General features: G+C 37.7%; 1 pseudogene; it reads left to right on the top strand.

The window, feature by feature from the left end:
• The first annotated feature begins 18024 nt into the window (after positions 1-18024).
• LOC109384540 (NTF2-related export protein 2-like) lies at positions 18025-18492 on the top strand (annotated as a pseudogene).
• Positions 18493-27667: the final 9175 nt, after the last annotated feature.

The raw sequence follows: 27667 nt of genomic DNA, 5'->3' as shown, positions 1-27667 counted from the left end.
TGACTGGACTTGGAGCTGAGCTAGCTGTGCCCTCCACAACTAAGACTGAAGGACAACAACTTGGCTGTTCCCCTTCCCCAATTCCCCAATAAAATCTTAAAAAAAAAGATGATATTTAGAGAAAGGATAGTCACCTATATGTGGCAATGCTTTTCCTTCTTGTTCATAAATATCATCTTCTCACCATGCCACAATGCCTACAGTTTCATTCTTCAATTCTTTAGACTAAGCAATGCCTTGATTAAAAAGGACAATAGCTTTCCTAACATCTTGATGTGAATTTGTTATGAAGAGATGATAGTAGAGTGCCTTTCAAGATGGACAGAAAGCACACTCGTGACTCAGGAACCAATTAAGTGGTATGCTGTAGGCTGATCATGCCAGCCAGGATTTCTAAAGTGCAGCATGGGAAGTGATGTGGTCTCCATGACTCCTGCACTATGGTGGGTAAGAAAAATGAGTCTCTCTCACTCTCTCTCTCTCTCTCTTTCTCTCTCTCTCTCTTCCCCCTCCCCTCTCCCTCTCTCTCTTTCCCTCTCCCAGATAGATAGATAGATAGATAGATAGATAGATAGATAGATAGATAGATAGATAGATAGGATAGATAGATATTCCCTAGGATAGGACCTCTGTAGACATTTTTACAAATGATACATTGTGAAGGAGTTAAGTTATATATCCTCCTTCAGTTATAATATTAATCAGAACTATGTAGAACAAAATAAAAGCAAAATAAGAATTAAACAGATGATGCATCTAAACTGTAAACTTTATGCAAATGCGAAGTGAGACAGACTTTCCTGGAAGTTGCTGTGTTAGCGATATCCAAGGACAGGTGGCCCTCCGTATCCACTGGTTCCACATCCCTGGATTCAACCCACTGTGACTTGAAAATATTTGGGGAAAATGTTACATTGTTGCTGATGTGTACTATGTAATTAGGCCTACAGGTGGTTGTGTCTGTACTGGACATGTGCAGACTTTCTTTTTCTTGTCATTATTCCCTAAACAATACAATATAACAGCTATTTACATAACACTTACATTGTCTTATGTATTTATTATAAGTAATCTAGAGATGATTTAAAGTATACAGGAGACTGTGCATAGGTTATATATAAATACTACATTTTATATAAGGAACTTAGTCATCCATGGATTTCGGTATCCCCTGGGGGGGAGGTGTGGTCTGGGAAACAATCCCCTGCAGATACCAAGGGACAAGTGTATTTGACTTTTCTGGTGTAGGTCGTTTTGGAACACTGAACTTGAAAATCAGAACCATGGAAGAAGAGACAACTGATGAGATTTGGAGGCGTACTTCTCCTAAACACACTGAAGTATCCTGAGACAGAAAGAACCAGAAGTTGATTCCAAAATCAAGTTGTATATTATTTGCTTGACACATGTATGTGCTTTCTTATATTAACAAGGTGCTTTGATGTTTTTGTTCATGAAACTTTTTTGAATGGAGTTTTCATGAAATCTCATATCAACTTCTGATCTTTTTTTGCTAGTGTTCTCAAATTTTCAATCCATAGTTTTTATTCATTCTTTTGGTTTAAAAGCCCAAAAGCTCCAATGGAAAGATACAAGTGACTTTAGGCAAGTCATCTACTATGGTGATAATTTTTCTTGCTTAAATTAAGAAATACTAAAATATAATTTAGAAATATAAAGGATTTTTTTCAAGGTTTTCATGAATTGCTAGCTTCAGGCTGATTTTTGTATTTAGGGTATTTTAAATGATTGAAATTTTAAATTGTTGGAAATGAATAAAAAAGTTTTAATGAAGTTTTTTATAGCAACTGTAGTGTGTTTCTACAAGATACAGTAATAAAATGAGCTTTTCTTCTTTGTTGATCTTACTTTTTCCCATTTAAAAATAAATAAATCTACCCTATTACAGTTTACTATTCAACTCTTTAATATTAATTCACTATGCACCTTTTAATCATTAAGCTTTTATCTGGATTTCATTTCTAAATTTGCAAAGCATTTTGTGATGAAGTTTGAAAATAAATTGCCTAACATTATTGTTTTAGTATTTAAACTGTATTTTTATCAAAAAACTATTTGCTATCTTACAAGTTTTCATAAAAGTTAGAATATATTTTAAAAAACTATTGCTGAAATATGCTTATACCTTTTTACATTAGTGACAGCCTTATTCCGAATTCCTACATAAAAATTGAGAGATTCTTGACTTCATTTACTCGTCTGGCACCCTGCCCTTTGAAGTTGGATTTGAGTTCTGGCTTTGCTACATACTAGCTGTTACACCTAAGCCCAGACATTTGCCAGCTCAATTTGAACATGCATCAAAAGGAAATAATAATATCTGCCCTGCCTTACCTAGTTTTTGTGTGTTAAGATTAAATGAGTTTTAAAATCATAAAAAAACATTGATAATACTAACATGTTATAGAAGCTTAAACTATTAATATCACCATTTAATTATTAGATAGGCTTCTTTACTCTTTGGAGGAAAGAGCTCACTTTAACTATAATGAGGATTAGAAATATTATTAAAAGATCTAGATTACTTTTTTGAAAGACTGGAAGATTACAGGTGTCTGCATTCTGGGTAGATTATTTGCTATTTTGTTTCTACTATGTTCTTACTGAGTTTATAAGCCATGGTTAACTGCACTATGGGGAAATAATCCAAATTTCCTGTTTCATATGAAATTTAGGACCTAAAAGTATGCATACTTCAATAACAATCTTTCCTCCATTTTAGAGTTAAATTTCTTTCTTTCTGCAGAGCTGAAGACATGTGAGAAGAGCTGGCAAAGAGGGCACAGAAGGGGATTCAGAGGCTAGGCAGTCACGGTCATTGTGTCGACTACACTTAGTGATAAGACCCAATAAGAAGTTTTAATAATAATTGTTTCCTTCAGAGCCTTTTGACTCAAAATGGTGAATTTTTAACATGGGTTATACCACATCTGAAAGAGTAAAATTAATTACTAAATCCATATCACAATATTAATAACTTTAAGGAGAGTAAACTGGTAGAGATACTTCAGAGAATCAGATATTTAAATTGAAATGAAGGAGGCCAGGTGACTGATATGGGGATTCATATCACTTTCCACCAAGACATCCATGTGTGATTGATTTATTCCAAACTCTCCAGATAAAAAGAATCTAATCCTGGGAGAAATATCACTGACTCCAAATAGATACGAGAAAATTTCTCAGTGATCAAAAAAAGCAATTTTAATATAAACAAAGAAATTGCAGATAGATTTTTAAAAATCCAAATCTAGTAAATATATGACATGCTAAATGAACTGATAGGGAGATCTTTTTAAATTAAAAAGATAGTAGACTTTTTCCTAAATCTTGTTATTGGATTAACAGACTTGACGACCTAACATTGAATGCCCCTTGGATAAAGATGGGTCGTCCCAAATATGGCTTGCCTTCCTTGTTTCTTTATCTGCTAAATAATTATGTTTCTATTGATTTTTTTCTTGTATAGCTTATTGCCCATAGGTATCATTTTCTCCTTCACAAAAGCAGCAAAACAATCTTGACGTTCTTTGTATGTAGCTAAAAGAAATAAAATCAAGGGCCTTTGGTTCCTAGTACCATTTAAGATGTCATGCGTCACATTTCAAAGGAAAAGCAAACTGTATTCTTTAAACACCCTTTTTCCATTTCCTGAAAATCTTACTTGGGCACTTCCAATAATAAGACAATCACCACACAGTTGCTTTCAGCAAATAACTGAAAAAATGGAAAAATAGGAGCTACGTTTTCACTGATGCATGGGAGCAAGAAGATAAAAGAATCAAACTCTACATGGGCAGGATTTTCAGAGGTAACTATTTTTTAAGACATTGAAAGGGGAGGCTTATTATCTCACTCAAACTATGAATATATTTAGTGCCAGGTGGACTTGAAAGCAGAGTCAGCCTCCCCTCCCACACACTCATATGTATAATGGCTGCAGTCAATTCCCTTTGGACAGACTCCTCATGCGTCCGTTGCCAACCCCTTCATTCCCATCTCCAGTGTAGATCTCTAGATGCCCAAGCTCAGGTCTTTCCCATTTTCTGTCATTGTTCATGTTACTTCCTTCATCTAAAATTTTTCCAGGCATGTCCATGGAAATCCTTCCTAAGTTCCTTGGAGATGAATAATTTACACTTGAACAACACGAGTCTGAACTGCATGGTTCCACTTAATATGTGGATTTTTTTTAATAAGTCTATGCAGTACTGTAAATGTATTTTCTTTTCCTTATGATTTTTTAAATAACATTTCTTTTCTCTAGCTTACTTTATTGTAAGAATACAGTATATAATACATATAACATACAAAATATGTGCTAATGGACTGTTGATGTTATTGGTAAGGCTTCTGGTCAATGGTAGACTATTAGTAAAGTTTTTGGGGAGTCAAAAGCTATACGTCATTTTTTACTGTGTAGGGGTTGGCATCTCCAACCCATGTTGTTCAAGGGTCAACCATACTTAAAAATTGTCCTGCCCTGCTACACCTCTTACAGAGCACACACTATACCCCACCCTCCGCTCCATCACTCAGGCAGTCCATATCTCTCTCTTTTACTTAGCTAATGACTTTTTTGGAGCATTTAGTACAGTATATCCTGACTTCACTTCTGTTGAATCATTTACCTTGACACTGACAAGCCTTCCCCCCTCTGTATTCCTGAACTAGAGGCTTTATTTTGCTCATAGATCTACCATCATGGTTACCATTTCCTGCAACTTGGATTGAAATTTCCATTATTCTTGAAACAAATTGAACATGTACTAGCTGCAAAACCTTATTTAATTGGCTCTCTTGGAAGAGACAGCTAACCGGGTGCTTTGCACAGGGAAGGGTCTGTTAAACACTTGAGACTCACTCAAGAAAGAATTATTTTGAGAATTTTCTCTAGCCCATTCATATTTGTTACAGAGTAGCTTCTCAGTAGTTCTTAATTGCTTTAGATGACTTGGCTATGAAGGTAAAACCCAGGACAGTGGTTTTCATGAAAGGATCAAGTTTGAGAAATATGATGGCTGAATTCTGAGTGTCTGGTATCACCGAAAACAGAAGGTATTAGGAGAAAGCACCAGATAATGGATTCTGTAGAAAAGAGTAGGGGACTGGTTAAGAGATGCCTGCCAAAGGAATTGGAAAGGGAGGCGATTTGGAGTGGGGTGTGAGAGAAGGCTCTGCATATAAAGCTATACTCCCTCACATTCTGTCTAGAATTAACTCTGGTCCCAAGGAGAATATTTAAGAGAAGAGAGACCTAATCAATGATTCATACTTAGAATATGTATCGATTGCCTAGGAAGCATCATAGACAGATATACCGACTATACCCACAGCGGTTCTAATTCAAGTAGGTAGGGTGCGGCCAAGGAATATGCACTTTCAATAAGCACCCCAAGTGACTCTGATACATGTGGTTCAAGGGCCATTCCTTGGGAAATCCTGGTAAAGACTATAAAGTTTCACTGATAAAACATGGCTAAATTGCCAGTATCTCCTAGTTAATTTACAGCCTGGCCTGTCCATGAATCTGGTGTAGGAGGTGGAAGAAAATATCTGGATGGCTTCCTGCACAGATTGCTCACTATTCTTATGGCCACCAGAGGTCCAATTTAAGAAACAAGAAAGAATCTATAGTTTAGATGCATTCAATCTTGAGGCCCCACATCTGTTCCATTTAGTACTACATGCTTTCAGCTGAACAAGATGTAGTTTTTCTTTCATATATTTTCAGTTGCTTAAAGTCCAATAACACACATAGTTTTCCGTAGTAAATGCTCTATAGCTATCCTAATGATAATCATGAAACTTCTCACGAAAGAAAAACATTAAAGTATAAACACAGTCCTTTAGCTTTTTAACTTTCAAACTATATCCAAAGAGCACAATTAAATCTCTGTACAGTAATTTTCTCATGAAAAATGGCCAGTAAATGCTTCCCATAGATAATTTATTTTAGTGTTATTGATTTTTTTTCCTCCTAAAAAGCTGTATTGAAACAACAGCCATTAAGGCTTATAGAGTTTTGCAGCATCTGGTTATGATTGCAGACAATTGCTCTATTCCTTATTCTTGAGGCTCCATATAATTCCACAGAGAACACCTTCATTAGCCACCTACTATTCCTCTTTCAGATGGCACCTGGGGAAAGGCATGCAAAAGAGATAAAGAAATATCTGAAGGCAAAGCAATGGTTATTGTCCATAAATTACTTATGTCATTTATCCACAGAGTCTGCTCCCTGGTGTTGTGTTAGAAGAACATTTTGCTTCTATATTCATTACTTGGGAGAGCTGCGCCCACTGTATTTAGTGAATTAAGTACATCCATTTTTAAATTAGAGGCATACTAGCACAGAGCCTTCCACTTAAACAGTTTTGCATAAGTAAAATTCATCAATAGGTATTCGTCAATTTTGTTAGTGGAAAGAAACAGAAACTGACTGGCCAATTGAAGCTGAAGGGTTTTATCCAACAGATTGGAGTAACTCAGAAAACTCCACAGAAGGCTAGAGCACAGAACTTGGAAAATGAGCATGAACAAGGAAATATTAGGTAGGTGCCAGGGCCACAGCAATGATGTGACGACACTGCTTTCTCTGCCACTGGAGAGGAAACGGACTTGGCTGCTGGGGCCAGGCTGGGAAATGGGTGTGGCTGCTGCACAAATGAATGCATCCCACTGTCCCTGATTTTGTGTCACTTCTTCCAATTTAAAATAACTTGAGGATTTTGGTTTTGTTGGCCAAGTCTAGATTTCATTTCCGAGACAAGCCTGAATCTGAATAAGCTAGGCTTTCTGGAGCTTTCGTAAGATTCAGGCTCTACCTCCCACCAAGACTTATAGCAGACACATAGGAAGGGGATCAGCTGTTGGGCAATCAATATCCTTGGGTCCACTACGCTTAATGGTAAGGCCCAACGAAAAGTTTAAATTATATCTCCTTCAGAGCCTTTTGAATCAAAATGGCTAATTTTTCACATGGGCTATACCACATCTGAAAGAGTAAAATTAATCACCAAATCCATATCACAATATTAGTAACTTTAAGGAGGGTCAACTTGTAGCAATTCTTCAGTGGATCAGATATTTATGCCCACAAAGATAAAGGTTATAAACATGCAAATATATAGCTGAATAACATTGCATAAGTATGAAGTGTTCCATTCTTTTTCCATCCCATGTGTCAATAAACATTTATTTAGTGTTTTCTAGAGACCAGGTGCTCTGAGAGGTACTGGAAACTCAGGTGAATTTAACTCTGTCCTTATCCTCCATGAACTGATATTATAGTAAAAGAAGACATATGTGTGAACAGAAAATTCAGTAATGTAGCTTGAGCTTCATGAAATGATGTACACAGCACAGTGGAGGTACAAACATGTGAGAGGTCAAATCTAGCTAAGCAGAAAGAAACACTTCAGATTAAAAAACTAAAAATCAAGAAACAAAGTTTTAGAAAATGAAGGCAAGTTCTCTTGGGAAAGTAAGAGAATGAATTCCCAGGCATGAGGAAACTACAGAAGTAGTCGCATGTAATTTGGAAATGGGTGAATGTGTGTATGTTTTTGGGGGTGGGAGGTGAGAGTAGGGAGAGGTGGAATCATGAAATAAGACTGGAGAAGTAAATAGAGTAAAAAATTGGAGAGCCTGTCCCAAGTAGGAAATTTCAGTTTATCATACAGGCAATAGAGAATCATTAAAGGTTTTTAATCAGAAGACTATTATATTTTACTTCCGGGCTTTATGGAATATTTTATAAATATTTTTCTGGTGTAAAGAATAATTGGAGATGGCAAGAAGAGGCAGGAAGTTCTGATAAAGATTTTGGTAGTATCTCAGGGAAAAGAAGAGAGCCAAAGCTAGTGCAATTGAACTATTGATGGGAATTGGGAGAAGGATTTGAGAAATAAAAAGAAAAAAAGAATTGGCAGGGATTTACCACTAGCTTCACATAACGAGTGAGAAAAGGGGTGGAAGAGCATGTTGGGCTAACAGCCAGGCTTTGGTGCCAATGGAAGAGGAAGAAAAGATTTAGTGGAAAAACGAAAGATGTCCAGAAAATTTAAAAATACAAGTTTCAAATGCAAAAGAGATGTTTTAATTGGATGATTACATGAGATCACTCTGGGAGACTATGTACAATAAAGAAAGAAGACAAAATCTAGTGTTGGAGCACACCAGCATGTAAGAATTGACAGAAACGAGGAGCCTGCAATGGGAATAAAGAAGGAATGATCACAGAGGTCACAGGAACCTGGGGACAGTGGTCACACAGGATGGTAGGACAGAGAGAAACTGAAGAAAAATGGCTTGACTAATACCATATTAAATGGAAATTCTTTTCATTGTCTATGAGGCCATCAATATAAGGGACAGTGCCTTTTTAAAACCCAAACTACCCAGCATCTAATAAAATATCTGGCATGTGGTAGGTCCTCAGAAATGTTCTTTGGATCGAAGTACAAAACACATTTGCTGCCAGAGAAGGAGTTGGGGATATCGTAATAGCATCCAAAATGTTCCCCTAACAGAAGTCTACATATTAGTGAGTTAACAGGAATATCCTGAGCAGAAATAGTCATACTGTCCATATTTCTACCTTACAATAAATGGAGAGAACTGTTGTCAGCTGGTAGTCTAATCAGGAAGTTATTCGCCCCCCCTAAAGGAGCATCTCTTATCTGCCAATTAGAAAAGAAACAACAGTTTCAGAAAACAGAAGAGTGGAACAAAAAAGCAACTGGTCAAAGACCTCAGAGAGTTCAGATCAACCTTGGTTCCTGTGAGATAGCTGTCATTCCCAGAGTAACAGTAATCAGTTACTGTGATGTAATCACTGACAGAGATTTTGCAGAACATCTTACAGGGGCCTGAAGCTTCTTAGTTATTATGGTTGATTAAGGCTATAAAAGTGAACTTGGAGTATTTACTGATATATTAGTTAAGAGTACTTAGCAAGGGCTCTGATAAAATTACCGAGCATCCCGGGATAGATTTGTGTGGGACAAATACAGCAGGGAACACTCAGAGAGGATCTGTGTGATTTACATAATGGAAGAATAGAGGAAGCTAGACACTGCCAGAAGCAGAGTAGACTCTTGGTTAAAGGTTTTCAATAATTCTTTAATTGGGGATTAGCTTGCTAAATGAGAAAGCAAACTAATACAAGAAACCTAATATGGAAAAGATATCATTTCAGTACCTAATTTTGCTTGTGTTAAATGACTAGTAGAATGTGAAGTCTTCTCATTCCATAGCATAGGTCTAGTTTGTTAATAAATCTTTTGAGGGCAGGCCGAGTGGCGTGATGGTTAAGAACTGGCTTGGGACGCCAGAGGCCCCTGTTCGGATCCCACATATGAGGGCCAGTGACACTGCCCTCCACAGCTAAGATGCTGAACAACAGCTCAACCTGGAGCTGGGCTGCTGTGAGTCGCTGGCGACGGCATAGGCTACAGCCCCTGTGGCAGTGGGTTGCCATGGGCTACCGTATGTAGCCAGCAGCCAGCGTGAGCGGCCGTCCAGAAGCCAGCGACTGATGTGCCTCACCCGGGAAGAGCGCAATGATGGTGCCAACTTGGGCCAGTGAAGCAACGTCCTCCACAACTAGACTGAAGAACAAAAGGACAGCAACTTGTCTGTTCCCCTTCCCCCAATTCCCCAGCACTGTTCCCATCCCCCCAAATCCCCAATAAAAATCTTAAAAAAAAAAAATAAATAAATCTTTTGACTGTGAACCCCTTCTGGTATATAAATAGATACAAAACTACAGATATAGAGATAGAGATATAGTCATAAATACAGATATAGTCATAAATACAGATATATAGAGATACATATATAGATAATGATATAAATGTAGATATAAATATACATGTGAATATAGATACAGACATAGAGATAGATGTTTGACCTAAGTACATGCTCCTGACTATTGCAGTCTTGATTCAGGTGACTAAGGCAGTTAAAAAAAAAGTAAGTGGTACAGATATAGAGATAGAGATATAGTCATAAATACAGATATAGTCATAAATACAGATATATAGAGATACATATATAGATAATGATATAAATGTAGATATAAATATACATGTGAATATAGATACAGACATAGAGATAGATGTTTGACCTAAGTACATGCTCCTGACTATTGCAGTCTTGATTCAGGTGACTAAGGCAGTTAAAAAAAAAGTAAGTGGTGCTGTCAAAAAGTTTATTTCACATTATAAATATTTACATATAAAATGACATGATTCCTGAGATTTACTCCAAAATATTATGGGAGGGAAAACAGGTGGGGCATAGATCAAACAAGACTAGCTATGAGTTGATCATTTTTGAAGCCAGGTGATGGATATATAGATACTTGTTTTACTAAATTGTCTAGTTTTGCAATTATTAAAATGTTTTTCCACAATGAGAAGTTTTTAAACCATGAAAATTTATTTCTCCTCAGAGTGCTATATGTAAAAATATCATTTAATTAGGTACAAAACTACATGGTAGAGATTAAATCAGGGAACGTTTGAGGGGAGGGTCAAAGAGGGGATGGGTCTGGATGCAGGATATTGAAGAATGGGTACAGTTTGGATAGGCAGAGGCATTTGGAGGGCATTCTAGGCAAGTGAATGCATAATGGGGAAAGGAAAAGAGGAGTTATGTCATCGAACAATTAAAACTAGTTTACAAGGGTTGTGGATGAGTGGTACAAATATTGAATTAGAGAGATAGTTCTGAATTATGAAAGTCCCTGAATGCTATAATGTTCCATTTCATATCTGCATAGTAAGAAATAGGAACCCACTGATGGTTCTTGAAAAGAGAAATAATATGAAGGAATTTATTTTAAAGATTAATCTGGTACAGGACGATGAAAAATGGGTAGACTAGTAGGAAGTCCTATTAGGATGCCTGTCAGTAGTTCCAGAGATGACTCGATACAGACCTAATTGGTATGGTGGTTGTGAAAGGAATGGATGGATAAGAGACAGCACTTGAAGCAAGAATTAAATGAGCAGTGACTCTCTAGAGAAGCAGAGGGATACACAAAGCACCAAAGTAAAGAGAACATTAAAGGTAAGTAAATCAAATTTTTATTTATAATAAAATAATTTTGGCAAGAACTGGGGAGTTGATTCAAGGTTTTAAAAGATGACATGTTGAGATATTTTTAAAGGTACAACTCCATTTAATTTTCCAAATTGATTTTTTTAGAAAGCCTGATTTTCTTTCTCACTCCATTTTTCTTCAAATAGAGAGCAACATCTATAACTGATATTCTGAATGCATTTTATATGTAGGCAGGTATTCTGAATAATACACATGTACATATGCAAAGACAGGGCCAGTCTATTCAAAGTTATATTGTGTAGACAGGAAAAAAAATTAATGTACATTATAGCACACCCACACAATAAGTCAATATTCATGAACCTCCATTCTCTACTCATTAGGAATGTAAAGAACATTTCAATTGTTACTTAAAGCATCTGTGCATCTGAATTATTAAGATTGGGCATAAAAAGCAAGAGGCTAGACTAAAAACTAGCAACAAAATGCCCTATGAACTTAGTTCAGTATTTAAGGAACTGAGTATATTTTATTCTAACAAGGAGCATCCTAATGCAATTCAGTCTGAACAAACACAATCCTACACAGAAGAGAAAGTGTAAGAGTGATAAGATGCCAACACATGATGACAGCTACTGTGCCGCCTGACCTGGAACATTTATGCATTTTCTAAAAGTGCATAAAAAGCAAATTTCATCATTGCTTCCAGCACATCAACCTCACATGTTCAGTTTTTATTACCCATAATCCCACAGGCTCTGGTAAAACATCAAACTGAAGTTCATTAGTTAACGTTCTTAAAGGACACGATTTTAAGATGCTCCCCCAGGTGCCCTTTCAGCAATTTTGCTTCCTGTGCCAAGCAGCAGACAAATCACTAGCCCTGAAAAGAGCCAGCACCACTGTTATTATCAACAATAAAATCTACCCGCAAATTGAACCAGTGCCAACCAACCCCTGAAATGCTGACAGCATCGTGGGGTTTTCCAACTGTGGGTACATGAAAAAGCAGCTGTGATTCCCCTCACTAAATGCAGATGGTGACAAGTTAAGGGTGTCTTTGTTGATGCCCAGAAGAATGGATACTGAAGGAAAAGCCACTAAAAACTTCCACAGATATACCCAGTGATGCTGCAGTTAGTTCCAGATATTAGTTACAGGCTGATCTTTTCATCTCCCACCTGCTTCTCTTCCTGCATTTTCTTTCTCAGATCATTGCATTACCACCTACCCAATGGTCCAATCTAGAAACCTCCAAATGGCTTTTTCTCTGCACTCCTCAACCACCAAAGCCAGGAAATCTCAATTCCATCCCCTCCTCTCTGGTCCCACTGCCACACTTTAGGTCCTCTCATTTCCATCTGGACTATTAGTAGAGGTCTTAATTGGCCTTGTGTTTGGCCGTAATCAATTGCTAATATAGTATTCTATCTTTAATAAATGGTTAGATGACACATTCCAGATTTGTTGCTAGAAGATTTAGAAACTAGAAATAAAATAAGCAATTGAAATCATTTCCATGCTTAAACTCAGATTCAATATTTGTAGGATAAACAGATAAATTCTTTAATTAGATATTCCAAATATTCCAAGAAATGCTGTTTTTTTTCCAGGGGATATGAGATATGTAAGGGGCTAAAGTAGGATTTAAACCTGCTGTTTAGAGATTGGTAAAAAATGCGTTTCCCAGAATCTTCTTCCTGTATGTATTTTCAAGTGTTACAAATCTGAGTTATTAAGAAATTCATTTTCAGAAAATTAATATAGCATCTTTGATTTTAGATTTGAAGATTGATACAGGCAGGGGGCTACTCCTTTCTCTACCATGGAAACAAATTATTTCTCCCAAAGCCTGAACTCAACGTTTGGAGGAATTCAGTCAGATCTACTCTATGAATGACAGCTTTAAAGTGGGGTCTATTGATTACACTGTCCCTCACCACTGAGGCCACTGTTTCAAGCCTTGTCGGGGGGTAGGCCTACTGCTATGTGACTAACAGTCACCTTGGAGACACAGCAAGAGCAGCGTCATCCAGTGCCCTTTTCTTTAGTTTCTCACTTTGAAAACCACTTATACTTGAATGTATTATTTAACGTAGTGAAAAATGCATTGCTCTTGCAGACCTTCAGAGCTCAAACAGGTTTAAAAAGCTTTGGAAACCTTTCTAAAACTAAAATAACCCTGCCCTTGAAAGAACAATACACAGTGTTCATGTCAGGATTATTAGCAGTGAACTTGGAGGAGTAAAACAATTAAATGAACAGTTTTATGAAGTTTGGTGGCATGATTTCCCTCCCTCCCACCCCATACACACTCACCCAAAACACTTAAAAGGGCCTCCTATGTCATAAACCAATTATTCTCCCATCATTCTTGAAAGATGTGCAAAATTGCTGTAGCAATAGCCTCAAAGGTAGTATTAAATCCTAGACATACAATAATGTGGCAAAGAAAATAGAAATAACTTTATTCAGCTTAAAGAACAAAGTCCAAAATAAAGTTGACCTGATGTCCAATTTCCTGACAAATGGAATAAATGGACCCTGTTGATTGAATCAGAGATTGCCAATTCAATTTAGTCATTTAAACAAGACCTAAAGAATGTATATGTAATTTTTGGGGGGAAGGGCCGGCCGAGTGGCTCAGTTGGTTAAAAGTTAGCTTATGAGTGCGAGCTCTGAGCAACAGGGCCACCGGTTCGATTCCCACATGAGCCAATGATGCTGCACCCAAGCTGAGCTGCCGCTGAGTTGCCAACAGGTGGCAGGATGACTCAGCTGCTGAGAGCACCTGCTCCTAACTACAAGACTGCCTGTTCGATGGTGGGCTATGCCCGCCCACAACTAAGACTGAACTCAGCATCTTGAGCTGCCATCCGAATGGCTCAGTGGATAGAGCACATGCTCTTAACAATAAGGCTGCTGGTTCAACTCCCGCATGGGATGGTGGCTATGCCCACCTGCAACTAAGATTGTAACACAGCACCTTGAGCTTAGAGGCCACGAACCCCCGATGGGCAGCCAGATGGTGACTGTCGCCCTCCACATCTAAGATTGAAGAACAATAATTTGGCTGGTCCTCCTCCCCAATCCCCCAATTAAAAAGGAAAAACAATGTATATGTAATTTTTCAACACATATATTTACCTACAGACTTGAAGCTCAGGTGGGAAGAAAAAAAGAGGTCTGGTGTCTCTGTACTGTCAGCTTAGCTAGGCTTGAAATATGCTTCCCAGAATTCTCTTCTCTGTATGATTCTGGGCTAGGGCCGACCACAGAGAGATTTGTGAGAGAAATTGGCTCCAGAAGTGAATCAAGAGTCTTGTTTAGCTTAGCAAGTCAGTGCAGTGTCCAATGCAAGTGCAGCTCATGTATGTTGTTGCAGATACACTGGTTCGCCTTGTTAGTTTCTGTCTGATCTTATTCCTGCATTTCTCTAACTCCTGGGCACATATTTACGATACTGAAAGACAGCGCCAGCTTCTCCTGTAGGTCACTGGCCTCACCGAAATGACGGGATTGAAGGTCGTGAAAGATCAGCTCAGCTCCCAGCTTAATCTCGTGGATTCCAGTGTATCCTCCTGGATTCTAGTTTGTACTTGCTCCTCCACTTCACACCCATCTCTTCTTCCCAACTTCTTGCTTTTTCAGGCCCGGCACCAGATGAAAAAAGCAACAGTCGTATGTAAATTGTTTTGCCAACCCCTACACTTGCACAATGTCAAGTCCCTCTAATAAATCCCTTATTCTATCTAATTCCTGATGGTTTTGCGTCTCTGAACAAATCCTGTGATAGGTGCATCGCCATGTATTGTCCAATTAAAACCTCACAAAGCTTCGTTTTTAAATAAATTGGAAGAAAAAAAATTAGGCAAAATGCCTAAAGCTACATGAGTTACTATGGCACCAAATTCAAGCTTTCTGAAATTTTCTGTGCCACATAACTTGATGACACTTCTTCTCCCTAATCAAAGCACATTAAACATAGATTTAGGGATGTCACGAATAAGCTAAATACTTCAGAGCAAAGAGCCAGGCTAGAATGATAGGACCAAAAGGAAACCGATTGATTAGATGGGCAAAACTGAGAGGCAGATGATCAAGGTAAAATTAAGGGTCTGGAAATAAGTCTTCAGTCACTGGATGCCAAAGCTTCTCAGTAGGATTTTCCAGGAAGACAAACCCTCACAACATAGAGGATGAGTTAAGACTGGGGCAAGTAATAAGCCAGAAAAGGACCAGAAGACACCAAGTCCAGAGGACAACCAAGGCAGGAGGCCTAGAATTTGGGAAACTTGGATAGCAAGCATTTTATGAGCCTACTTTATATAAGGTAAATTTGGGTGCAGTGTAATTCAAACACAGAGCAAAATGGAAAAGGCAAACCCATAGTGAAGAACCAGATTCAGGGATGGAAGGAGCAGGAGAAATATTCAGGAGGATGGATGGATTCAGGAAATGGCCTTTTCTGCCTTGAGGTCTGGGCTTTTTGGTTGAGCTGAGGCCATTCTCTGTGGAGCCTGATCTAAGCCCATGAATGATCTTGAAATTTACATATGAGGAGAACCATGAAGATCCAGTGAGTCATGAGGACTCAAGCTCAAAGCCAGAAGAGAGGCACATTACAGTAATTTGATGTTGAACTACAAAGCATTTTCCCTGAGATTCTGTCCTTCCTGCTGAAAATCAAGGTTAGTCCCATCAGTACTGTACATTGAGGTCAAGTGAACCTTGCAGCTAGGGTGAACCAGGGAATCAGAAAGAGTGACAGAGTTATGAGTCTTGAAAAATGAACTGTATGTGAATAGTTGTATATACACTAAATAAAGCCTAAAAATCAAAATGGATGATTATTAAGTGACTTACCTGAGTTATAATATATATGACCCGTGTATGTAATGTTCATATACAGTAGGTCCTCAAATAACATTGTTTTGTTCAGCGTCATTTTGTTATACTATTGATGAGGTGCTGTAGAAACTTAAGTCTTGTTAATATCAATTAGCCTATGGTAAAATTTTCTCTTCTGTAGTTACAGAGATCCATTATCCCACATTAATTTGTGCCTTTCCGTTTTCTTAAAAATTATTATTTTTTGTCACAAACATGTAGATAAATCAGTAAATTGATTAAACTTGGCTTTGAGGCCCTAATACTCCTGGAATTCACACATGGGATTTCAAAGCTAATGAGTTCACAGATGTGTATCCTGCTGCCACCCCCCCATGCTTTTATATATACAAGCGTATATGTTTTTTGAAAGAAATCCAAGAGGACTCTTACACAGCTATTTGTTATTTATAGCCAGAAAGGAAATGTTTGAAAAGCATGCAGTAATGACAGCTTTCAGACTTTTTTTTATTATTATTAGATCCCTTGCTTAATGATAACAACTTCTGTAAAAACAGATCTTCAAGACTCAGCAAATAAAAACTGCAACTGCCAAGACATGATAAAGTTCACAAAAGGAATCAACTTTGCAATATTGGCTTAGGCCCCATTGCTAATCATTGCTAATGATTCATTTTAATATCCTCTGTCTTGCTGAATTATCACACTTACTTTTATTTGCTCACTGTGTCTTAACCAGCAAGAAAGCTATTAACATGTTATTCATGCATGTTCCTTTCTTTAGATAGTCTGTTTTCTGTTCCTCTCCACTGGAGGTGATAGCTTTAAAATGAATATTAGCTCATTATGCTTTCATCTGTGCATAATTTTAATCCATTTAATCTGGACCAGGAAAACCTATCCTCTAGCTGAGCTAAGAACAGAGAGAAATTTCTAGGTTTCTCAGTCCTGAAGTTTAATGTACAGTAGAGAACTGGGCTGAGCTGATTTCCAGAGGGAGCTTGGGGATAAATCACATCATGGCCAGTATTATCCGTTATCCTAAGGCTTGCTGTTAGAGCAAAAAGAACTCTAGTTATCACAGGGAGTTTTAGAAAGAAACATTTATAGTAAAAGTTCTGATCTCATGAAGATCACTTACATTGCCATTTGAAAGAGAAATGTGTAGGCGGGGGTTGGGAGGGCAGAACAGTTGGCTGCTATGCACCAACAAGTACTCATTTGACCTAAAATACTTTCGGTTTCCAGGAAGGGCGTAGGAGATGCTAATAAGAGCTACTGGGAATCCTCTACAAGCAGAGTGGTACCAAGCAAGGCCAGTGGAGAGATCTGTCCCTGTGCAGCAATAATGGGATAAAGGGATGCTTTGACTCTGCAGACTTGAAAAAGCATAATAAAACCAGCTAAGAGTGAATCTACATTTTATTAGCACCATTAGCTGGCAATTCTTAACCACATGAGTGATAAATACTCCTCTCAAAAAAACCCAAAATGTGTTCATCTAAGTTCTAAACAAATCCTGCAGTTACTATTGAGTTTCAATAACATATACTTAAACATATTATGTAATGATATATTGATATTACATATATAACTTATATATATACCTTTTTATTTGTGTTTACAATTTAAAACAGCGAAACACAGTGTGAACAGTAAGATATATTTTTCTTTGGTAAGCGCAAATTTTAGTTCACAGGGAAAATATTTTACTGAAGTTGAATAATTCCTTTAATTTTTATTTTTCATTTTAATTGTTGTTAGAAAACTAAAGAAAAATATGAAAACAATGAGTAAGGCAACTGGAAGAGAGAAGCAGGTACCAGGAAAAATAGCTGCAGGTAGAGCTAGGTCAAAGGACAGGGAGCGGAGAGGCAGGGGTTGGGGCAGCATAAAAGTATCAGGCAATTCAGAATACACTGGTTTCAGGGAGACACAAGAAGACACCAAGGAAGGAGGGGCTGTTTTCTTGAGGAGCCGCAAGCCACCACACATGCAGAGGGAGCTAGACACCTGAGGATGTAGTGCCGCTCCACTGTCTGAACAGGCTGCTTCTGGGTCCCCACGGCCATGTCTGTGGATTTTAAAGTTTATGTAGCTCAAGCATGTAGAGCTGCTGAGGAATTTGTCAATATTTACTATGAGAGATGGACAAAGGAAGACGGGCATTGACCAGGCTGTATCTGGACAAGGCCACTTTATTACAAAACAGAAATGTCACAGGGCTGGAAGCCCTCGCTAATTTTCTTGATGTGTTTCTGTCTAATAGATTTCAGGTCAATATGTCAGATTGCCAACCAGTTCATGAGTTAAGCTACTCAGGCCCAGACTACAGTTCTTGTTGTGACCAGTGGAGCTGTGAAGTTTGATGGAAACGAACAACACTTGTTCCATCAAAACTCCCTGCTGACTGCTAGGCCATTCCTAACAACAATGTGGAAGATTGCAAGCGATTGCTTTGCTTTTCAAAATTGGGCTAGGAAAATGGGCAAAAGTCCATTCTTCTTTGGTTCATTAGTTCCAGCAACACAAATGTATGTGAATTAATTCATTTCATTACAGAAGCACTATAAACTAGCATGTGTTGAAACTCGATTTCTTTGATTTTTTTTTTTTTTTAAATTCCTAGCAGCACCTTTTCTAGCAGCCGCCATTTTGGATCACTGCCCTTAACAGCTTTAATGCTAGTTTTTTACATTCCTAATATATACTTTCACTAATGATACTCTTTTTCTTTTCCTTTTAATTATTTTTTAAGATTTTACTGGGGAATTGGGGAAGGGGAACAGCCAAGTTATCCTTCAGTCTTAGTTGTGGAGAGTGCAACTAGCTCAGCTCCAAGTCCAGTCGCCATCCGGCCGCCTGACGGCAGCTCAGAGCAGCTCAGCTCAAGGTGCCGTGTTCAAACTTAGTTGCGGGTGGACATAGCCCACCATCTCATGCGGCAATCAAACTGGCAATCTTGTTGTTAGGAGCACGTGCTCTCACCACCTGAGCCATCAGCTCAGCAGCAGCTCAGCTTGGGTACAGCTCACTGGCCCATGTGGGAATCAAACCAGCGACCCTGTTGCTCAGAGCTCTTGTTCTTAACCAACTGAGTCACTCAGCTGGCTCCTGATATTCTTATAGTAATATTATAAACACATGATCTTTGTACTAACGTACTGTGAGCCCAGCCCATCATAAAAATGAAATCCTTTTATAATACTGTCTATGGGGTATCAGCAAAATATAACCCTCTAGAAGAAAGTGGAGGGTTTTTTTGTTTGTTTGTTTTTCTTATTAGGTTAATTTTGTAGTAGAACACATGCCTATTTTCAGTAAACACTGGTAATGCAGTTTTAGTACAGGGCTTTTTAAAATCAGTTCAATGAAAACATTACTCATTTAGGTTTCATAATTACTGACATATTTGAATCACAGAAAGATGTTCAGTAGTCTTTTTTTCATGTTAAGTAAATTTTTTTTATGCTGACATGTGTTCTTATGAAGTGAATTTATCTACTAGAGAGGTGTAAAATGTTCTTAGATGATACCTGAGTACTGGATACACTCAGTGACTTAAAAGAAAACTTCTTAAAATGATTTTTCTTGGCAGATCCAGGTTTATAACTTTAGGTAACAAATGGTAGTGGAACTAATAAGTTTAATGAGAGAATAGAGAGTGAGAAATATAGAAATCCAAGGTTAGCCACAAGTTAGAAAGGGTGGCCAAATGGTGAGTTTTTGGTACTTGTTTTCTACCTCCTAAAAATGTAAGTCTATTTATAGGATTTAAGTCATTAAGGTAATAAGTATCATTGCCAAATGGTCATGAGTGTTACTTTTGATCTAAAAATGATTTTTAAAGGTTTTTTCCAATTTACCTCATACTTATCACCAATACATGTCTCAAGTTATTCAAGAACATATGGGGGTAAAATGTCAGCAATAAACCTGACCCTGCAGTAGGGTCTGACAGGAAAGTTGGAAACAAAACCATCTTGTCTTTTTCAGACACCCTTGACTTCTAAGTTTTTCCTACGTGAACTGCAGGCTGAAAGTCTCCTATGTATTATTCACCCCCAAAGTAAGTGATTTGTTTCCTGTGTTTTACGCTGTCAACTGCATTATCTTTTTGTTTACTCATTAAAGTTAAAATTACTTTATTTTATGATTTGTTCTTCCATATGGCATTATGTACAAATAGATTTATTTTAAAACATGTCCTGTTATGGCTATCTCTGTCTTTTTAATAAGAAAATAGAAAGCAGCAAATCTTTGTAAGCCCATAAACTCCAAAAGAGCAAATTTATTCATTTTATATCTCAGCATCTAAAGGGAAAAATATAGCTTTGGTTTTGGTTAAACTTTAAATGTTTTTTTCATTTTTGAATTTATTATTTTAAGGTGTTCAAACTGGATGTGCCAGCTTTGCTTCTACATTGCAAGTTGAAGTTAATGTTTCTTATCACTTTGTTTGAAAACCAGTAATTCATTTACTGTTGCCCCAAACTACACATTATATTTCTGATATATTCACAATGTGTAATTAAATAGGAGAAAGGGGTGGAACTGAAATGCAGACCACTCCTTCTTGTAGTACTAATCAAACTTATACGTTATACTTTACTTAAAATGAGCTTATTCTGATCTTGGATTGGCTTTTTATTTTATTTTATTGTTTTAAAGATTTTATTGGGGAATTGGGGGAGGGGAACAGTGTTGAGGAATTAGGGAAGGGGAACAGCCAAGTTGTTGTCCTTCAATCTTTGTTGTGGAGGGTGCAGCAAGCTCAGCTCGAAGTCCAATCATGCTGCTCAGCTCAAGGTGCTGTGTTCAATTAGTTGATGGTGGATGTAGCCACCATGTGGAAGTCGAACCAGCAGCCTCATAGTTAAGAGCGCACACTCTATTCACTGAGCCACCTGGGTGGCAGCTCAGTTCAAGGTGCTTAGTTCAGTCTTTAGTTGAGGGCAGACGTAGCCCACCATCTCCAACAGGCAATCTTGTTGTTAGGAGCATGTGATCTCACCAGCTGAGCCATCCTGCTACCTGTTTGGCAGCTCAGCGGCAGCTCAGCTTGGGCACAGCCCACTGGCCCATGTGGAAATCGAACTGGCGACCGTGTTGCTCAGAGCTCGCACTCTTGAGCAAGCTCTTAACCAACTAAGCCATTCGGCCAGTCCTTGGATGGACTTTTTAGAACCACAGCTTTAGCAGTAACAATCAGAGTGCCCAAACACTGCCCTTTTCTTTATGAAAAGTAGTCTCAAGTAGAAGCTGCATATAACAAGCAATAACTGAATTGAATGGTTGTATACTATTCATGAATTGTATGTTTTAAGACTTGTATATGAATTGCTTTTTCCAAACTCTATATAACTTTTAAATGGCTGGGGACTATTTTTATATGGATTAGACTTTTTTTTTTGACATGCACGTATTTTTGTAACTTGAAAAAAATAAAATGAAATTTGCCTTGAAAAAAAATCTGTAAAGAATGATTATTTCTGATTATTACAGTACTATTACCATAAATGGTTTTTTCCTACAGAGAAAGAAAGCATTAAAAAAAAATCTGCTCAAATATTCTAAGCACAACACTGACTAAAATAAGACAAGTTTCGAGACTATGGTTTGCAAGGTGTGTCAGACACTCATTCCAGAGTAATGAAATTGAACCAGCTTGGAAAGGGCCATCAGAGGCATAGATGTGATCAGTTCTGCACATACCATGAGTAAGTTATCACTTTTAATAGTTAGCCTGTCCAAAATGATCAAAATTTGATTTTTTTTTTGTATAGGAAGATCTAAGATTTCTTAAAATAAAAATCTTCATTCATTGCATTCCAACATAAGGAAAATAAAAAACAAACAACTATATCACCCCTAGAAGCCCAGACAGGCTTCTGGATTGAGGGCAATTTGTACAGCTGCTTTGTGAAGACCATCCAGTGTGGTTCAAAGATGCTCTGCAGCCAGGAGGAAGAGGAAAAGAGCCACCTGCTTGTCCAAACCCTTGCTTGAATGCTGAATGAATATACCTAGCGAGCCAAATGATTTATGCCAGCTGTGGTATTGTTCTCCATCTCTTTCGTCTCCAACTCAGCTTGATGTATTTTAATTTTTTTCTGGAAACAGAATATGTACTTACTAACTAATAAGAACTAATCTTTGAATAATCAACTCTTTTCTTTTGCTAAAAATTAATTATCAGCCTTGAATAAGGATATAAAAATGTCGGGCAGGCCTGCCACACAAAAGATATATAAATAGAGAAAATACACAATTCAAGAGCTTTTTTGTTTTTATTGTTTTTGTTTGTTTTAATGATAGGGAAACTGTAAATGCAGCCAATATTGGTTGCCTGATAGAAAAGCATGGTTACTAGGATAATCCAAAAGCATTTCATTTTATATTTTACATGCGCATTTGTGTGTAGCAGTGTGTGATACCCTGGGAAAAAACAAAGTTCAAATGGAAGTCATGGTCATAGTTGAATAGAGCAAAACTTTCATTTTTTCCCCTTCTTTCATATTCTATGTTTCCAGGCTCTCTGCTTTTACACATGAGTAGACGAAGGAGAAAGATGATAAAAGTCTTTTTTTGTTTCCTAATTTGTGGTTTTTTTGTTGTTTTTGTTTTATTATTATTATTATTATTAGTAGTAGTAGTAGTAGTAGTAGTAGTAGTAGTAGTAGTAGTTTCAGATGTACAAAACAATGCAACAGTTATGCTTTTCACCCCTCACAAAGTGACAACCCCCCTTCCCCCATCCAACACCCTCCCACCCCCGATATCATGCTTAGCTATTACAATTCCATTGACTCCATTCCCACACTCCACTCCACATCCCACGACCACACACATATATAATTATAGATGACATACTGTAAATAGTTTTTAGGGGGCCAGATGGACTCACGTCTTGTTAGGGAGACCACTTCATGGATGGTGTAGAGGTCTGACCACCACACTGTATATCTGAGGCTGATAAAAGTCTTCTTAAAAGGGAACTTTCCTAATTCCCTTCCAAGATTCAGAAAGTGTCTCAAGACTTGGTTATTGGCTTAATGTTAATAGCAAATGCCATCCTTAACCCTCATTTTTTACTAATCAAACCAATCAATAGGAGGTAAAGAAGCAGGTCACCAAAGGTAGAGTAGCACAATCCTGGTGAATAATATGCCATGGAGATCATATTTACAGATATTAAAAACACAGCAAGGAGAATGACATTTTCTAAACATAATATAGCACATTTTTAATAGTCACTATTTTTAAGAATAATGTTTCTCTCTTGGTGACAATGGGAAGAGTTTCACATATTAATCTGCCCTTAGACCAAATCTGGATAAATCATTCAACTAAAACTTTGCTCAGGTTTCAACATTTATTCATCCATGTGAGTGAACATTATGAGAGAAAATTTGAGGTGATTTAATACTTTTTTCCTTATAAATATTTTTCTTCGTGTATTTTCTTGCATTTCTCTAATTTATTCCAAACTCTTGATATTAAGCCAACTCAGTAGGAGATGCATCCTACTAAATTACATATAATTCCTTATACAATGCTAGTGTCCCATTAATAGTAGTGGCATCCCCATGCCTAAAGGACACATGCAGAATTCATAGTTTATCATCCATTGTTGTCTTCTGAGGAAGCCAAAATGATCCTTCACTTTGGCTTCTCCAATTCTCTCTGCTGCCTCTCCTTGTCTTTGACCTCAGATATCTTCAGCTTGCTTCCTAATAAACATACATAAAATGAGGTGCTTACTTTCAAGGCCCTCTGGTATTTCACAGCTGCCTCTAATATTAACTCTATTTTCTCTTCCTTGAAGACTCGTTATTGCAAGTAGAGTTTAATAATAACTTGCCAAGATTGGATGCAAAACTTACTGATATAATTAATATTCAAAGATACTTTGTCTCTATGAAAGCACAGAAAACAAACCTGTCTAAATAACATTTGTATTCAAAATGAAAACTTTCTTTAAGAAGTGAACCCACATTTTTTTTTATCACTTTATGTACAACTTGTTGAATATTTACAAATATCCTTAAAAAGATAATAATCTTAATTAGAGAGGTGGCACTAGCTGCTGAGGTTAGAGTGCCTGGACCAAATTATGACTGTTATTGCACTAGGTAGGCAACCTTAGACAAGTGACTTAACATCTGTACACTTTAGTTTTCACATGTGAAAAAGTAGAACAATAGGGTTGTTGTAAGCATCAAATAAGTTCAAACTTGTAAAGCTCTTAGAAAAACATCATACATGCAAATATTGCTTTGATACAATGTGAGTCTTACTCATGGAAGCATTAGGTAGACAAATGGCAAAGAATAAATGACTACTTCCAGTAAAGATCATGGATGTTTTCACAGAGGAACGGACTCAGACCAAATTGGAGTGAGAACTTCGGTGCTAATAAGACCAATTGTATTGTAATCATTTATATAAGAGATAATGGAAGCATGAATCAGAGTAATAGCTATGGGATCAAGTTAGAAACAGCTTCAAGGCATGATGAAGCAAAAATCCACAAAACATGGCAACTGATTGAATAGGTTAAGTGAGGGAGTAAAAAGAATTAAAGGTAAGTAGGTATCAACCTCAGCATCTGGATGAATGAGTATCTCTTAAATGTACAGAGCAATATGGAGTTTGAGGCTGGAGAATGGAATGCGGGGAAATTTGTCAGCAGGTAGCTGGACCATTGCAGTAGCCTGGAGTTTCAGGGCAGGCATACATCACTGGGAGGAGAATGCCAAGATCAAGGCAGGTGTGAAGGCAGGAGACCAAGTCCAGGATGCAGGTTTAATGAATGAGAAAGTTGAAACAAGAAGGTTCTGCTTTGGGGAAATGAACTAGGACACAAGGTCAGGAAGAATATTAGGTGACCTCCATCTATCTTTCAGAGCATTAGACTTTGGAAAGCAAAGAGCTTCCAAAATCTCTCTTATGAAGGCAAAATTTTTCCTAGATACTAGAGAGGCATCATGAAACTCTAGGAGTTCAACTAAAGAGGAAATAAAAATGAAGCGTCCGGAAAACAGGAGAAGTTTGCCATCCTAAGGTCCTGCAGAGGAATTGAGGGACTTGAAGAGAAAGATGTTTGTACATATTTTGATGGTCCAGTGTAGTGGGGTTCCAAGTGAAAACAGAGAGAAAATAAACAAAATTATTAATCACATCTTCTAAAATGACTACTTTGAAACAAACATTATCAATGAAGAAAGTACCAGGAAACTCATAGAATAAAATAGCTGGGAAAGGGATAAGAAGATAATCAGATGTCTCTATGTGGATGCACAGAGATCTGGTAAATTGAACATAGGTCTCAGTTTAAGAAGAAATATAGTAGCTCACATATATTTTCAAGACACAGCAACAAATATATGTGGGACATATATGTGGAAAACTACAGTCTGGTGAAAATAAGCATAGGTTTGGTTTTGTTTGAGTTGATGTGGTTTGGTTTAGTTTTCAGAAGGGGTATAAAAGATGTTCTCTATTAAGAAGGCATATACTTCTGTATATTGACGTGAAACTAAACCTTTGGTTAAGAATAGAAGGGACATGAAAAGAAAGGGGAGCCTCTGGAAGAACCAAAGACATACTTTGCTTACTTAACAGTTGTTTCTGTGCTCAGATCTGGTAAAGAGGCTGCAGAGGTAGCCAGCCAAGCAGTTAGAGGTAGAGTTTGGCCTTACTTTTTGGCCTTCAGTAAGCCTGTAAGAATTGTGATGGTGAATGATTGTGTTGTCAATACAGCCTGCATCTCCAGGCTTCCTGTTGGCCTCATTACTATTAAGGTGTAAGAAATATTTAGCAACAGACTATTTGGGTTGCAATAGTTGGCTTCTTCAGCATAAATATTGAGAATACAGATTCTGAGGAAGAGATATCAGAAGCTCTCAACCACAAAAGTGTGTATATAATTTAGCTGATGCAAAATTATAGTGGACAATGGTTTCAACCACAAATCCAAGATCAATGGTTCATGGGTCAGTATGGTGAGTCCTACCATTTGGTATCGACCCTCCAAGCCTCAATCTCACACAGGGATCATAATCACTACCAGTCATACCTGCAAAAAAAGGACCGCAACACTTCTCTTCTGCGTATCAACATGAAGCAAGACATTGCCAATAAGGATAATTCCACACCTGTAGCTCAGTAATTCAGCCTTAAACTATTTACAGGTAAGTAATAAGAATTATAAAGTCACATTTAAAAAACAGAGTCTAGTGTGTTATCTACTTATGCTTTTAGCAGTGAATTGTAATCATGATAGTTACTTGAAAATAAAAGAATAGATTTCCAGTCAAGATGGCAGAATAGGTGAACTCTGTGCTCACCTCTCTCAGGATCACATCAATTATAACTAAACCACAGAAAAAAAAATATTGAAATTGCCAGAATCCTAGCTGAACTGAATCCCTACAACTGCAGACATACAGAAAAAGCCACCTGGAGACTGGTAAGAGGAGCAGAGACGTGAAACCGGCTGGTCCGACACCCATATTTGCCAGTTAAAAATCAGGAGGGATATCTTGGCTGTGGAGGTTCCCTGCGCCTCACCCGTCCCCACCAGGAGCAATGGGACCCAGCCCCTCCCCAGCCCAGGGTTTCAGTGCTGGGGAGAGAAGTCCCCATAACTGCTGGCGGTGAAAACCACAGAGATCATGGCTGAGTGAGACAGAAGGCGGCTGCACTCCCAGGTGCACCTCTGAAAGGGCCCACACATGGACTTACTTGCTGACAGACTCACTCGCTCTGAGCTCCAGTGCTGGGGCAGGAGCTTGAAAGGCACCAGAGACTTTGTGGGGTGGGGGGGACAAATTGTCTAGCTTCAGGGTAAGGGCTACAGGGAAGTTTTCTCCTGGACAGAGGAGCTGGTGGAAGCCATTGTTCTTTGTTGAGCTCTCCCTCTCCCTGCATGCAGACACAGACAGACATAGGCAGAGGCCTATCTGAGGCTCCATCAAACCGGCTATCACCTTTGTCTGTCCCACCCTAGTGATTCTCTGAAACCACGCCCCTCCAAACTTTGGGCATATCCAAGTCGCTTCCAATGGCTCTTCCATATAAATGGCCTGCCTTGACTCATGCTGAGGACTATTCTAAAATCTCTCAAAGGTTCACAAAACCCAAACAAGCAGCATCTGTCCCATGCACACAATGAAGGAGAAATCCTTTATCTCTTTGTGTCTCCCACTGCACCCCGCATTGCCTACACAGGGTAAAAAACCAACAAACATTTGTTGGTTGATAAATGAAAAATAGCTGTGGAAACAGAACACTAGTAGATTATCATCTACTTTTTATTAAAAATAAAGATTTAACTTACATATACAAAAACTTCAAAAGATTACCACAAGACTCCATTTGTAAACAATATTGACAACTTTCATCTAAATGGTGTTACAGCTGTGAATCATTAAACAAACAAACCTAACTCTGTGTGTACACCCAGGTTCACTAATAAAACACTTTTCTAGAAAGTCGTAAAAAGGCTCTCAGTATAAAATAACCTCTCAGCAACATGTTCACTTACTTATGACATATTTATGAAATAAACCACTCTGAGATATGTTGCTCTCTCTTCTGCTGTCAGTTTAGGCTACTAACCATATTCTTTTCCTTCCCCTCATTACCAATATATATATATATATATATATATATATATATATATATATATATATATATATATATATATATATATATA

The sequence above is a fragment of the Hipposideros armiger genome, unplaced genomic scaffold, assembly GCF_001890085.2.
Source record: "Hipposideros armiger isolate ML-2016 unplaced genomic scaffold, ASM189008v1 scaffold_5, whole genome shotgun sequence".
Classification (NCBI taxonomy): Eukaryota; Metazoa; Chordata; class Mammalia; order Chiroptera; family Hipposideridae; genus Hipposideros; species Hipposideros armiger.
This window is presented reverse-complemented; position numbering and strand designations above follow the sequence as displayed.